Genomic DNA, 10,785 nt, shown 5'->3' with positions numbered 1-10,785 from the left:
TATCAGTGCCTTCTCTCTGAGGTTATCTCTAATTTGTCCTGTATATTTTTTGTTTATATATAATTGGCTTCATATTGTTTCCCCATTAGACTATGAGCTCCTTGAGAGCAGAGACTGATTCTTTTTGCCTTTCTTTGTAGGTCCAGCAGATAACAATGCCTCATACATAATAGGTGCTTAACAAATATTTGTTGACTTGAATTGACTAGAGACTTTCCAACTAGGTTTCATGGAACTTTTCAGTTTCATTTTAAATCCCTCAATTTTAAGAAACCTTTCTTGATCCTTCATATCAGTGCCTTCTCTCTGAGGTTATCTCTAATTTGTCCTATATATTTCTTGTTTATATATAATTGGCTTCATGTTGTTTCCCCATTAGACTATGAGCTCCTTGAGAGCAGAGACTGATTCTTTTTTGCCATTTTTTGTATGTCCAGCCTCATACATAGTAGGTGCTTAACAAATGTTTGTTGACTTGAATTAAATAGACTAGAAGCTTTTCCAACTAGTTTTCATGGAGCTGACAGTTTTTATAAGTCCTTTCTAGGTTTTTCCTTGAAAGAAAGGTCCTTGTGGGTATGTTTCAGGGTAGGTGTCCTGAGAGTTGATGTTCTAGCACATAAATAAGAAACTGAAGGCTTGGAAATGTGAAAATCCTTTATCTATAGGATTGAACAGAAAAGTTAAAAATAGAGTGCTAAATTTTATGTCTAGACCAGTGATTCCCAAAGTGGGCATCACCGCCTCCTGGTGGGTGCTGCAGCGATCCAGGGAAGTGGTGATGGCCACAGGTGCATTTATCTTTCCTATTAATTGCTATTAAAATTAAAAAAATTAATTTCCAGGGGTGCTAAGTAATTTTTTTTCAGGAAAGGGGGTGGTAGGCCAAAAAAGTTTGGGAACTACTGATCTAGACCCTCAAGATCCAATCTCCTCCCAGCCACAGGCATCATGAAAGGTTTGCCTAGGGATTCTTTCACACATCTTCCTCACCACAGAAGAGATCAATGACAATGCTTACTCTGGGGTTGGATGGTGCATTTGGATCACAATCTACACATGCCTCAAATGACAACAAATATCTTTAGTTGTAAAGGCAGAATGACTGTTAGACCTACATCTATGGGGGATTAGAGAGGGAGTATATTATCTAGTAAAACAAAATGATTTCTTTGATTGCTTAGAGTTCAATGCAGTAGTACAGGAATTAATCATAGAATAATATTGATGAAGGATGTCAGGAATTGATTGGGAGGGGTAAATGGTTGCAGAATTCTATTTTGGGGGAGGGTGTGTGTGTGTGTGTGTGTGTGTGTGTGTGTGTGTGTGTGTGTGTGCTGCAAAGTATCTGGGAAGAGGAACGGTTACAAATCTGTCCATAGTATTTAGAATTAGGCAGATTACTGGTAACTCCATATGATAAAATGAAGAGGCTATGATATCATCCTGGGATGTGGAAAGTGTTAGAGCAGGGTGTCCATGGAGTGTTCTTTAAAGTCCATTATACTGGAGCACTCCTGGCAAGTCCTAGCCCCAGCCCACTACACTGCTAGCACTCATAGCCATGTCAGATAGGTGTAAGCAGAGAGAGATTGGTATATGGAAAAATGTTCTAAATTAACTAATTAAATAAAAATTAAGAAAAATTAAAAAACAAAAGCTACATCCTAAGTTCCTCTATCGGGGAATGGTTGAACAAATTGTGGTATATGATGGTGATGGAATGCTATTTTTCTGTAATGAATGATGACCTGTAGGATTTCTATATGAACTGGAAGAACCTCCATGAACTCCAGAGTGAAATGAGCAGAACCAAGAGAACATTGTATACAGAAAGTGAAACATTGTGGAATGCTCAAATGTAATGGGTATCAAGTGATAACAATTGTATAACCCAGTGAAATTGCTTATCAACTCCAGGAGGGGGAAAGGAAGAGAGAAGGAAAAGAAAATAAATCATGTAAACATGGAAAAATATTTAAAAAAAAATAAAAAAACTACAGCCCAGAGTAGTAGCTAGAGCACTGGGTGTAGTCAGAAGACCCAGGTGGTTCTCAGCTCTGCAACTTACCTCCTATACAACCTGAGCAAGTCGTGGGCACTTCTCAACCTTTGTTTCTTCATCTGTAATGATTGAACTGGATCAGGGGTTCTTAACCTTCTTTTTTTATGACATTGGCAGTCTGTGGAAGCCTATGAACCTCCTTCCCACAATAATAATTTTAAATAAATGGAAAGAAATGCTAAATATCAATTAGAGATTAGAGAAAATAAAGATGTAAATAAAAATAAAAGATAATGTAGAGGAAAATAAAGAATTTTCCATGTTCATGGTCCCCCTGAAATCTATCTTGGGACCTCTTGGGAGACTATGAAACTTAGGTTAAGAACCTTTGGACTAGAGGACCCCTAAGGTCCTTTCCAGTTCTAACTCCTATAATGCTGTGTTCTTTATATGTGATAGTTATTAATAGCAGACCCATTTCCTTGGGTTTATTTGTTAAGAGTCCAGATCAGACAAATGTGATCATCTTCTTAAATTATCCTAGAGCATTTTGTCTGGACTTCTCCTTTCTCCCTACTGCATCCTATCTTGTACTTGACCTAAATGCTTGTGACCATCTTAAACCAGCTATTAGATTGGTTACTTCCTTAAGGGAAATAACTGTTCTTTTACTCTGTCTCCCCAGACTCCAACACAGTTCATTGCACACGCTAGATCAAGAGTTCTTAACTTTTTGAGTGTGCATGAATGTGTGTGTGTGTGTGTTTGTGAATGTGCATTTAATGGACCTCTTCTACAGTCTAGTGAAGGATATAGACCTCTTCTCAGAATAATGTTTCTAAAACACATAAGATCTTAAGGGAAACCAATTATACTAGATTAGCCATTAAGATGTTTTTAAAAATAGCTGACAAGCAATTTGCCCCTTTAATTTCCTAAATTAAACATTTTATATGTTTATTATATATGATATAGTCAATTATATTGGAATAGCAATTAAATTTTTTTAAATCGTTGACAAGCAACTGCCCCATTTAATTCCCTAAATTAAATATTTTGTATGTAAGCGTGTACATACAAAATGTTTAATTTTGTTTTAATCTATATGTAATTTTTATAATTTATATATAATATAATTTATATATAATAAATTTATAATAATCTACATATTGTAATTTATTTATTGTTTGAATCTATATATAAATATTCTTATGTAATATATATAATTATATTTACATGATAATTATATATTATAATTTAGCTTTGCCTTAATCTATGTATAAATATATTTTGTATATGTATAAATATACTTATACATTAAATATATTATAATTTAATTTTGTTTTAATCTATATATAAACATTTTGTACATATATAAACATACAAAATGTTTATATAAATAGTTTCTATATAAACATACAAAATGTATACATATATATTATAGCCAATTATATTGGAATAGCCATTAAAGTGTTTAAGAAAATAGTTGAAAAATCCCAGTTTAAGACCTCCTGTAGGTCTTTAGTGGAAATCTGTTAAATTTCGGCTTGTGGGTATTGCCTGTCTTCAGAAGCAGCTTTTACTGGAACCTCTGGCACGTTCCTGTCCTTTGCTAATTTCCCAGAGCCTTCCAAATGCTCAGTCTTGGCCAGTTTGCTCAGTTATGTGGGCTGGTTCACAGTTCCAGTGAGCAGCAGCAGGGGGCATGTGGTGCTTCCTTTCCATTGGCTTTTTTCAAACTTGCCTGTGTTTCGAGGTTTGTGATTTAACACCATGTATGAAATGAATGACAGCAGCGTAGAGCTAGCCGAGTGTCTGGTCATAGTACCGAATGAAAGAAAGGGCACGGAGTGATCCACATTTCCTAAAATGATACATGGGGGACGGTGGCAGCAATGAGTAACATATCTATTAATGGATTGTGGCAAGAAATAAACATCACATGCTTTCAGTGTGGACTAACCAGGAGATACTGACACAAGGAGAGGTATTCAATGCATCCTCTCATACTCAGCAAAATATGAATTTCTCAAGTACGGCTTAGACATTTGATCTCTGGGTGTTTAGGGTTTTAGTGCATGGGTCAAATGCCATTGGCAGAATACCTTAGATTCCCCCATATGCCTGTACATGCCATCCAAAACCAGAATAGTACGAATGCAAGGATCTGACAGCTGTGGTCCCTGCAGTAAAACTGCCTTCCTAAAGGGCACATTAAGGAGAGAGCTTTCTGCTCAAATGCACTCGCATTCAAACAACGTGAACAACAAGCGTGGCTTACGGGATGGGACAATTTTAGCTTTCACACTCATTCCAAGTTCTTCCCTTTTCTATGTGAGCATCCAAATCCAGAGCTCTCAGCCTGGGATGATAAGTCTTTCTTTAGCACATGTATTGCCTCCTTCAAGGTTGGCAGGGGCAAATGTTGAACACCGTCTTCTCCTCAGAACATGGGGTGAAGGTAGAAGGAATAAGTAAGCTATTGCAAGGACATACCAAGATCTTTTGTGTACCCATGAGGCATTGGAATTGAGAGCAAAGATCATTGTGTACCATCCTTGAAGCTATATAGCTCATCTTAGTGGTGTGGCTCTGTTGAGTTATATTATAGAAATATAGGATACAAAGGAGATATAGATGTATAGTGATGGTGATGATGTGTATCAGTCTATGATCTCCTCAGCTGCAGTTGGTGGGAGGATCACCTACTCCTATCACCCTGGCTGCTGCTGTAAGTTATCCCCTTCTCTCTAACAGCTGCCCAAATAAGGACCCTTGAGAGGTTAGATAGATGGTTAACCTCTCCAGGCCCAACCTGGGGTTGGATAAATTGATATTGGGCTATTGATCTGCCTCGGATAATGTTCAGGATCTGACTGCGTTTGACTCCCTTCCCAAGGACCATGATAGAAAGACCACTCAGGAAGGTACTTGTTGTTGAATACTCTTTTATCTATAAGTAGGGAAAGGATAACAAGGTCAAAGATTGGGGATTGGAAACCCTATTGATCTATTATCTATAGATAGACTAATTAACAATCAGGACTGGAGGCTATTGATCAGGTGGAGGCTTGAGATTTCACCCTCACCCTTTATCTCTGGCCGGACCTGGCCACAGCCAAGCTAGAGAATAGGGAATGCTATTGCTGCAGATGTATTGATGATCTTTATTCTCTCCACTCTCTCACTACCTGTGTTGGTGATTCACTAGCTCTCACAGTCTATCAGGAAATAGATTCAGGCTTATTCCTACCCTCTTTTTCTTAAACCACCCTGCAACCCTTCACCACCCTTCAGCCACCCACTACGCAGATTGAACCACAGAGGTTGGCAGAGATCTGTGATCTCTGTTCTCAGCCTCTGAGTCCAGAGTCTTCTGAGTCCAGAGACTTCCCTCCAAAGTCGCTGTGAGGGGTATTTATAGGGCGAGGCCCACTGACGTTTGCCCTTGGCTCACAGCACCTGGGAACATTCCGAGTCTCTCAACTGCCATCCCTGTCAGTCAAGGTGGCATCCATCTCTTCCCAGATTATTGACTATAACAGTTACAACTAACCATTTTGGATCCTGGGATAAAATTCACAAAATGTGTAGGGAATGGAGGAAGAACTAGGAAGAGGCAGGAAGGGTCTTACTGAACTAGGTAAAGGAAGCAAGTGTACCATTTGGGAACTTCGTATCTTACTTTATTATTCTTATTAATTAAGTGCTAAGCTCAGTTGTTTCAGATCACTTTACATTTTGTTCCCCTAGGGACAAAGCTCTCATTGCCTCACTCTGCTTATGGGTCTATTCTTGTGTCCTGTCTGAATCCAAGCATATTCAATAGCAACTGTATAAAAGTCTTTACAGTTCTTTGTTGAAACCATCCTGATGTTCCCTACTCCAATCAGACACTTGTCCACAGTACATTAAGGTTTACCAAAAAGCCTTTGTTCCCTCCTCTACCCAATGAAGTAGTTGGTGCTTTAACATTTTTTTGATTTAAATGAAAACAATTAAACATTTGTTTAGATTTAAATTAAAACAATTAAAACTCAGGGAAGTTAAGGGACTGGCTCATCTACATTCACTCAGCTATTAACTATGGAAACTGGGATTTAAGTTCTGATCTGGCTCTCCAGTTTTCCCGTCAGTATTCTAGAGGGAATACAGTGAACATTATCCTGTTCTAAATAGGAAAAGAGATCTCTGAAAGGAGCAATAATAATGCTTTGGATAAGATAGGAATAACATGTTTCATTCTTCTTTTGACACACTGATCCATGGACACTACTCTCTTTCTCTATTCTTTTGTACATATGGCATGTACAGCTCAATCTTCTACAGGGAAAATCCAGCAATTTAGGGATAGGGTATGCATTTTAGAAGGGTCTATAGTATAATGGAAAGATTTCTGGGTCCAGAATGAGGAGAGAACTGAGACTGGATCCCATCTCAGATGCTCATTAGTTGTGTAACTCTCTTATTGATAAAGTAAGCATAATGATACTTCAAAGGAGTCTACTTCACAGGATTGTTGTGAGTCTCAAATAAAAAATTATGTAAAGCCCTATGAAAGCCTTATAAATGCTAAATAATATAAATTATTGCTTTTTTATTATTTGAACTAGAACTGTGATTTCAGTGGTACAGACTACTCCCAGGGAGGAAACTTCTTCTATCAATGCCAATTAATACTTGCTCTGTAACTTACAGTCTAGAGTGCCTCAGGCATTGAGAGGTTAGGCAACTTGTCCAGGATCACATGTCCTGTATATCTCAGCAACCAGGATGGAAACTCATGTCTTCTAGGTTACAGGGGCAGCTCTCTATCAACCTCAACTGTCTGCCTTTCATTACTGTTGTTGTTTGTGTCACCCACTTATAACTACATTAACATACTTAGTAAAAATGTATAATAGATGATATTTTTTTCATGAAGAATTTACATTTACTGTAGTTTCGCCCTGCTGCAGGAAAGATGAGTTTTCTGGTGAATATTTCCCTGTCCAGGATTTTCTATACTTAAAAAAAATCCAGAAGAAATTGCTGTAAATGATGCTCAGTGGAGCAGTGGGCACTGCCTTGTAAAAGAGGCTGCTTGGGTAATAGTTTTAGAGAGAGGGGAGAGGGTGCATGGAAGGGGGAGAGAGAGAGAAAGACAGAGAGAGAGAGAAAGAGGGAGACATAGACAGACAGAGACAGAGAGACAGACAGACAGAGAAGAAAGAGAGACAGAGAGAGAGAGGGAAGGAGGCAGGGGAAAAAGGGAGGGATGGAGGGAAAGAGAGAGAGAGGGACAGAGACAGAGATAGAGAGACAGAGAGAGAAGAAGAGGAAGTGGGATATACTTTCCATGTTTCCATTAAGTACAGTGACCTTAGCAGTAAATATGACCACATACAAATCAACCACATGTTTAATATCATTAGGGCACAAGCCAAGATGTAGACATTGAGGAGGTGATGACTTATCAGGTTTAGCATATTTTATTGGTGAGTTGATTTTGATGATGTTCTTGCAAAATTCAAGTAGATAGGTCTGTCTGAGCATGACTTCTGTGTTATATATTTAAAAATATGGTTCCATGGAGACTTTAAGCTTCACCAGACTTCCAAAGTCCATTGAAGACCCAAAGGGATTTGCATTTGTCCATTTACTATCAAAAGGTTAAGAAATCCTAGTCTTGTCTAAGCCTTTCATTTTATGCATGAGAAAACTGAAGCTAAAAAGGAACAAGTGCCCACTATGACGGCAAGGAACAAAGCTGGCTTATGGCAGAGCTAGGACCTCAAGCCAAAGTTCCCTAGCTCCAAATATAGGGGTATTGCTGCCATATGAAGGAGCCCTGGGCCCCTTTGCTTTTGTTGAGCTTTTCATTCATATCTTGCACAAGGAAACCAAGTCTGACTTTCTGGGAACTTGTTCAATGCCTATGTTCTCATAATTGACCACTATCATGATTTGGAACTTTAATGGTCTTTCTCACAGGCTTATTTTTCATTCTTATTTAGCCAGTGACAATGAAAAGGTGAGAAGATTAAAAAAATTATTTTCCACAAATTTATTTATTTTTGTCACATTAAAGTTCTAAGGTGTCTCCCTCCCTTCCTCTCCATCCTGTACTAGGGAAGACATCATTTGACAAAGAAAATGCAAATGTAAAACCATGTCATAAATATTTCTATTAATCAGTTCTTTCTCTGGAGGTGAACATTCATAGTTATTTTTCAAACAAGATTACTGCTGCTATATGTAATATTCTCTTGATTTTGCTCATTTCACTATTCATAATTTCATGCAGATCTTTCCATGTTTTTTAAACTTAAATTAATCTGCTCATTATTTCTCATAGTGTAGTAGTATTCCATACACTCATATGCCACAACTTGTTTTGCCATTCTCCAATTGATGGGCATCCCTTCAATTTCCAGTTCTTTGCTACCACAAAGGGAGATGCTATAAATATTTAGAACATATCGACTCTTCTTTTTTTCTGATTATCCTGAGAAACAGACCTAGTAGTAATATTGTTGGGTCAAAGAGGGTATACACAGTTTTATAACTCTTAGGGCATGATTCCAGATTGCTCTCCAAAATGGTTGATTAGTTCAAGGATGGGAAGATATTGAGCATATTGTACAGAATTTCTAGTGCAATTATGCCTGAAGAATATAGTAAAAACTACTTTTTTTGCCAAGTATGACAGTTTTCAGACAATGATATATACTCCCCAAGCATCCCTTTAAGATGCAAATTTGGGAAGACTCCTACAAGGGTGTCTTACTCTACTAGCAGTCATCAAAGTTGCCAGGGAATCCTATCTGATATTTTTATTTGAATTCCTAAGAAGTAGCAGTGGCCTAGTGGATAGCAAGCTGGTCTTGCAGCTATGAAAACCTGAGTTCAGCATTTACATATTATGTGACCTTGATCAAACCCCAGCCTCTCAAAACTCAGGGTAACTCTTTATGAATATAATCTAGCCTCTATTCCTGAATTTAAATGTATAATAGTCCCTGAGAAATGAGTGAGGATTATCTTCCTTTTTTTACCCAAATGAAATTCCATTCCTCACATTTGCTTATGTGGGAGTAAAAAAACTCTGAGTTTGAAATCATACCATTTACCTGCAATTTATTGTTATCTGGACAAGTACCGATGGTATAAACCTTTCCCTTCAAGTTCACTTTGATTATTGGCACTGAGGGGTTGTTTTATCTTAGGAAAGCTGGAGCTTCAATTTTTCATTGTTTCTGCTCTGATTTATTTATGAACTTTCTCCCAAAAATAACTTGTGAAAACTAAAAAGAGATCCTTTGGTTTTTCCTTTTGCAGGGTCTGACTTGAAGATCCAAGGAGAAAAAGAATGGATTCCATTGAATGTAGATCACTAAGATATTTTATATATTTGTATGAAGATTATTGGCTTCCTGAATACCAGAGACTCCAGAAGAAACATTCTATTTATACATTTATATCTTTTCTTTCTTGTTGGCTGTCATTTTTAATTTAAAATATGTTTATGGCACCTGCAAAACAAAGTATCTAGGCAAGACTTGTTTGGGGGTGAGGGTGAGGGTGTTTTAAAATGAATTATAATCTAATGAACAGAAACACAATGTTAAATTACATTCATTTTCATTGGAAGTCATATCAACCATTTCCATGATATTTTATCAATATTTAAAAGGAACAAAATGAATATTAGTTCTTCTACTTGTAACTTTTTATGAGCTAAAGTAAATGTCAAATAAATGTAGAAAGTGAATAAAGACCCAGTTAATTTGGTATGCTGTCATGTTGACATACTCCTCAAGGTGAAATAATGGGACAGAAATGTTGGAGAATAGACAATGGACCACATTTTTGCATTAACCAAGCAGGCACCATTTGGCAACTTGATAACCAGACAAAATATTGCTGATGATTCATTTGATAGCTTTCTTTCCTTTTTTTAAAAACTCTTATCTTCTGTCTTAGAATCAATACTGTGTTTTGGTTCCAAGGCAGAAGAGTCATAAGGGTTTGGTGGGAATTAAATGATTTACCCAGGGTCACACAGCTAGGAAGTGTTTGAACCTAGGACCTTCCATCTCCAGGCCTGGTTTCCTATCCACTGAGCCACATAGCTGCTCATATCAACAGCTTTCTAAAAGCAAAAATATTCAAAATGACAGTGGCATAATGATTTATTAAGGACCTTAGGACCAGAGCTAGAAGGGACCTTACAAGTCATCTAGGGCAGTGATGGGCAAACTATGGCCCGTGGGCCAGATGTAGCCCCCTGAAATGTTCTATCCTGCCACAACATTATTCCTAATCTGACAAATAAAATGAGTAGGATACAATACAATGAAACTTCAAAAGAGTTGCCTTAGAAACAGACTGACTGATGAGCATTTCCTTTCCTTTGGCCCCCTCTTTAAAAAGTTTGTCCATCACTGATCTAGGGGAATCTCTTTCAATTTGATAATTGAATAATAAGGAAACTGAGGCTAAGAGAAATTATGAGGCTTTCCCAAGTTCACACAGCTAGTAGGGGCCACCAGAGCTGGGATTTGAACTCATGTCCTCTGCCTCCATATCTCTGCTTGTACCGTTAGGGTAAGGCTATCCAAGTTATCTTTCAAGAACAGGTTGTAGAGGCAGCTGGGTAGCTCAGTGGATTGAGAGTCAGGCCTAGAGATGGGGGTCCTAGGTTCAAATCCGGCCTCAGACACTTCCCAGCTGTGAGACCCTGGGCAAGTCACTTGACCCCCATTGCCTACCCTTACCACTCTTCCACCTAGGAGCCA

At 37.8% G+C, this 10,785-nt stretch overlaps 1 protein-coding gene across 2 annotated transcripts in view; it reads left to right on the top strand.

The window, feature by feature from the left end:
* The window catches only part of SMPX (small muscle protein X-linked), a 99,784-nt gene extending 90,006 nt beyond the window's left edge, over positions 1-9,778 (top strand). For both annotated transcript variants that reach the window (XM_044670138.1, XM_044670139.1), the window contains exon 5: positions 9,326-9,778. The gene's annotated coding sequence lies outside the window, so the exon portion shown is untranslated. The remainder of the gene's footprint in view (positions 1-9,325) is intronic.
* Positions 9,779-10,785: the final 1,007 nt, after the last annotated feature.

The sequence above is a fragment of the Gracilinanus agilis genome, chromosome 3 (genome assembly GCF_016433145.1).
Source record: "Gracilinanus agilis isolate LMUSP501 chromosome 3, AgileGrace, whole genome shotgun sequence".
Lineage (NCBI taxonomy): Eukaryota > Metazoa > Chordata > Mammalia > Didelphimorphia > Didelphidae > Gracilinanus > Gracilinanus agilis.
This window is presented reverse-complemented; position numbering and strand designations above follow the sequence as displayed.